The sequence below is a fragment of the Perna viridis genome, chromosome 2, assembly GCF_037379345.1.
Source record: "Perna viridis isolate PV_CMFRI_1.1 ecotype Kerala chromosome 2, ASM3737934v1, whole genome shotgun sequence".
Lineage (NCBI taxonomy): Eukaryota > Metazoa > Mollusca > Bivalvia > Mytilida > Mytilidae > Perna > Perna viridis.
In genome coordinates, this window is record NC_142446.1 from 36,499,589 (window position 1) to 36,505,598 (window position 6,010).

Sequence of the window (6,010 nt, forward strand, 5' to 3'; positions counted from 1 at the left end):
AATATTAGTCATTTGAGCACTCTGTCCCCCTCTGAAATTTGCCGTAGATTGGCCTTGTCAGAGAGGAAAGAAAGGATATTTTCGTTTTATTCTAAGCTACAAGGATTTTGCTATATGTGAGTTTTGCTACCGTTGCTGTTCAACGTATTGTTTTGTTTCAAGATGTATAGAATCAATGTCGCAGAATTATAGGAGGTATGTTCGATCTGTAGAGCGCGGATATTTTTAAATAAACCTCTCAATCGAGGGTATGTTCAGCCAATGTTAGTATCATCACTAAACAAATATAACGACCGACATCACAATTTTATCGACCAATATGAAGTTTTAACCTCACAGATATCATCAATTAGATTCGACATCTTACCAAATTGACTACTTTAAAACTTGACCATTTACTATCGGCAGTAAAGTAGTCAAAATGGCTAGGTACGGTTAACTATGACATTTATAAATCACACTCTGCTATCCTGAGAGTGCGTTGAAATAACCTAAAGAGTTGAACGTTTGTCGAGTTTTTATTATTAAAGTTTACATGCCAATGTCTGTAGAGGTAAAATTCATTTTATCCTCTACCGGTATTGGATGTTTTACGTTATGTTTTTTTTTCAATCATAGCACACTTCAATATGATAATACCATTGCTCGTGTATCAATGCCAATGCTTTTCATTTTTCAAAACGCATTTTATTTTGAGGCCCCGTGCAGGTCCGGGTGTTAAAAGAATAGGCCTGCAGCAGCGCTAAGCTTGTCGTAAAAGGCGACTAAATAGTGCTAAGAAACCTTAGCCGGGGGCTAGGACGCTCTGCCGACAAAGCAACTGGGATGTGTGCCCCAGGTGGTGGAATGGGGTACCCCTGGCGTGTTACATGCTGGGGTTGTCAGGCTATAATACGGAAAACCTGACCGCAAACCATGGTGGTGCACCGTGTTGGGAAAGATGCCACGTTCCTCGCACGTTAAAGAACCCAACTGTGGTATTCTCCCGGAGTAGGAACCATAGAGCTCCGCCACAGGAGGCTAAATTGCCCGAACCTACCCACCTCTCCCCATTTCCAGTGGTAATCAAAATTTGTCGACCCCATTATCCTTGTGTCCCATCCATTTTTTAATTCCATCATCATTTCATGTTCATTTTATCATCCATTTCATGTTCATCGTCTGAATATAGCTGAAATATTGCTGCTCGGACGTTAAACCCCAACAAACAAACAAACAAACAAACATTTATTTTGAGTTTTGGTCAATACATAATTTAAATAATTGTTCTGAAAATATGTCTTGCATTCCAGCTACAGGAATATCCATACTCAGTAAAATAAATACATTTCCCATTAAACTCATTTTATCTATTATTTGGAAACGTCGTGCTATCATGTTAGTGCGTTGAAAGAGAAATAAATTTCATTTTTGGTACGATATCAATTGTTATCGCATGATATATTGCTTTGTGGTTTTACAGTATTTTAGCGGTTTCGTGTCAGAAAAAATGATAACGGCGTTTGTTTTACAGTATTTTTATTACCCTAGCTTAATCCAATTTTGTCAATATCGGATATTATTCCACAATATTCATGTTTTTTTTTCTACGTTAACATCATGATACTTTGTTGAAATGAATTATTTCAATTATTATTTTATTGTGAATAGTGTTTGACACGTGCCGCGGAACTTCTTATTGTTAATTATTACCGGATTGTACCCATTTGCAAGTTGACGGGTGCCGCTGGTGGAGTTGGACATGCATGCCCTTCCAAAAAATCTGATGTCACTCCTGGTTCTTTTTGAGTTCTAATACCTAGTGCTCTATTTTTTTTGTGTGACGTCTTTCTTCCCTAAGCTTAAGTTTTTATGTATAATATATTTTATAATCGGTTGGATACATTGTGTAACTAGTTCGTCTTTGTTTCATATGTTCGTGTTTAGGCCATGTTTTGGGATTTTGAAATATTTGGATTCTTCGCTTTTTTGTGCTGATATCTCGTATTTTCTACTAAGTGTAATTTTAGGAATGTCCCTAATTGGTTCAGATAGTAATATTCACATATTTTAAAATGTATCTGGTATTTACAAGAATCTACCAGTATTTGGCAATTCTTAACCATTTTGGTTCCGTTTGATAACAGAATGTGTGCATAAGCTAAATTACTAGTATTCCAGTATTCAGAATACTGGGTTTATACTAAACACTTCAAGTATTTCAGTGTCAGTATTACTGGAAATACTTATTTAGCACAAATTCTTTCTTACATTTTGACCAACATTGCACAGTCTGGATTGTTAATTACACCTTTTCTTCTTATCATCTTTTCGATATCCATTGACATCAATATATCCCTATAATGTTTCTATGTAAAAACTTGGTAACATCACACCTCTTATTTATCCATTGTTCATTCCCCATTCATAATAAACATCGCCTAATACAAAATATTGATGACTATATATGGTGAACAATTATTGAATTACTACTGAATAGTTAATACAATATTTTCCATTCATAAATAAAATACTGTAAAACTGTTTTTTTTATCAATTTGGGCTTAGTCAATTTCGAATCCCCATTCCAATGCACAAGGTTCTTGTTTATCATGTGAACCGTACTTTACAAACAAATCTCTCTGTTTTATCATTAAGATTTCTCTTTAGAGTAAACGTGCGACCTTTTAGGTAAAGCCAACTCGTAAATGTTTTGTCTCATTTGAGTCATCTTTTAAGATAAATTTTGTAAGTATATCGTTTTTGTTGGTTAGCTTTTATGCTATGAATAAGCGAACCGAAAACAAGAAAAAGCAAATTAGAAATTAAATATTTTAACGATTAAATATTTAAATGTGCAAATTGATGTAGAAGTAATATGCAGACTGTCCCTAAAGTTTGAACAGGTTATTTCGTATTGACTAATATTTTTTTTTATTTTCTATAGATTCTCGTACAAATATCAAAATTTTGTTCGCAATACAACCGATATTTTATTTGTTTGTTACCCTTGTCTTTTTTATTTGTTTGCTTGTATTTTTGTTTGTTTGGTTTTTTTTTCTTCTTTTTTTTTGGTCTGTTTTTGTATTTTTGTTGTTGTTGTTGTTGTTTTTTTTTTTGGTTGTTGTTTTACAAACAAAATAACCCGTTTTGCTTTAACAGAAACAACTAATCAGAAGGTTATATAAAGTTATATATAATATTTATTTACTCAAAATGTTATCTTAACTGGTTTATCAGTCTTGACTTACCATCTTGAGGTTTCATTCCAGATACAAAATTGAATAAAAACTGTGAGAGATAAATCATACAAAAATTATAGCCTGATAACGTATCCATTCCTCTTCAACCTTGTTTCTATTAAAATAAGGATTCTTTTTTCTTTTACAGCCAAATGGCTTGAAATCAAACAAAGCATTAATTGGGGAATTGAATCACCTCTGATTGTATTGCCAATATAGTTTGTACTGTAATTAATTGTTAACATGACTGACGTTACAAACAACAGGTAAAGATCCCTGCAGTACAGAATGCCGTCATACCTTAGGTCCATATAGACATAGTTAATTGTAGAAAACAAAAACCCACTGTCAGTATTGTTTAAGGTTACAAATCACTAATGTCACTTCCCATGGGCTCCAATACTAATTTCACTTAGATCAATGTGTTATCATAATGGAGCTTTTACCTAAGTTTAACCTGAAGAAGACAATACATCACCTATAAGCTGCAACGGGGTCTTCATGCACAACTCATAAAAAATATGTGATTCAGTAAGTTACAGTGACCGTTTTATGTAGAAATGAAGAAAACATAATTCCCTGCAAGACACAAGCTCACTTGTGTAGATATGATGTGCACTTTTTACACAGCAACGTAACATATTTGCACTATTACTAGTGTAGGACTATTTTTGCGTACGTTCTAAATGCTCATTGGTTGAATTAGTAGTATGTAACCTTAATGGTGACATGGGCTGGAAACCCCTATGTGCAAAATTATAGATGTCTGTATTTAGACAATGGAAAATGTGTACTGTTATGAATAGAGACAGAGTCAGTTTAATTTTTTTTTAATTGGAGTTTAAATTTTGATAAGAAAAATTCGTGTTATAGAGTTAAAGAAAAAGTTAAAAGATAGTATTCATGAATTTTACAAATATTGATGATATTTTATCAAAACAGTCCTTTGTAGATTTGGAAATTATATTATTTGAAATTTATAAAAATGAGTAAAAAAATGAATTTTTGCTCAAGGTATTGGTAAAAAGTTACGTACATATAAATTATTTAAAAATTCCTATGGGACAGACAGATTTTTATCTTGTTATATTCCATATAAAAACAGAAGCGCTCTCGCCATATTTAGGTGGGGAGTTGCGCCACGCAGGTCGATTTGAACTTAAACGGTTGAAGAGTGCTTTATTTGTAATATTGAGGATGAAAAACATGTTGTACTGTCATGTCCATTATATGCAGATCTGTGACCCAATTCATACAGTGAAACAAGTCAAATTGTTTCAAATTTCAACCTTTTATCTGATGATGTAAGTTCATTTATCTTTTAATACAGATGCGTATTTTAATGTTGCCAAAAAATGATTTAGTATTTTAAGTAGAAGAAATACCTTTTTTATATTCGTAAACTGTAAATTGTGATTTTATGTAGTATGTTGTAGATAAATGTTTATGAATTGTCTTTTACAATACTAATTACAGAATGGCACTCGTATTTTATTGTTAAATATTTGCATTTATCTGTATTGTGTATATTATGTAACACATGTGGTGAGATTTTTTATAAAATATTGAATCTTAACAGTCATGATTTTTTGAAGTGCAATTTACATATCAGTAAATGAATGACAAAATGATTTTATCCTTCGAGTCAAAGCAAATTGTAAGACCTTTCAAATCCGAATTTTCACCGGAACATGCATAAAAAATATCCTTCAAATGCTTTAAACGTGTTTCAAGGAGTAATCTCTCATCAGCAACATTATTATCAAATATATCGGAAGATCCAAATGAAAACAATATTTGTAGAAGTACCCTATACCAAACTACCCCGTGCAGGTCCGGATGTCTAAGCTTGTCGTAAAAAGCCGACTAAACAGTGCTAAGAACCCTAGCCGGGGGCTAGGGCGCTTTGCCCACAAAGCAACTGGAATGTGTGCCCCAGGTGGTGGAATGGGGTACCCCTTGCGTGTTATATGCTGGGGTTGTCAGGCTATAATACGGAAAACCTGCCTGCAAACCATAGTGGTGCACCGTGTTGGGAAAGATGCCACGTTCCTCGCACGTTAAAGAACCCTATTGTGGTATTCTCCCGGAGTAGGAACCATAGGGCTCCGCCACAGGCGGCTAAATTGCCCGACCCTACCCACCTCTCCCTATTTCCAGTGGCAATCAAAATTTGTCGACCCTATTGTCCTTGTGTCCCATCCCTTTTTCATTTCATCATTTCATGTTCATTTTATCATCCATATTATGTTCATCGTCTGAATATAGTTGAAATATTGCTGCTCGGACGTTAAACCCCAACAAACAAACAAACAATCATACAATTCTTGAGAAACTGATTTGATTGTGTTTTTTACCAAAAAAGCAAAGTATCTAATATGGCTTTTCAAGATAAATAACCCCCAAAAAAATGTTTATGCAACTGTCATATAAAATCCGTTTAAACTTATAGAATATATCGTAGAGAAAAGAAAAAAAATTCTTCAGCGAAATATATGTCCGTCGTTTCTCCTGAGATAAGTTTTACGAATATTATGACCTAATGACTTGTGGTTGTATAACGTATCGAGTTCGTGTTGAAGTATTTTACTAATTTGCTTCTAGAAATGAACTCACAATGAGACAAGAGTTTCTACAAAATATATCCGTGGAGAATAGAGACAACTAAATAACTTTTTACTATCCCTTTGTCTCCCTAAAGCATTAACTGATTAATCCATTTGGTTTCATACCAACAACAAACATATATACGTAATTAGAATGGACAAACATCATGGTCGATTGTTAAA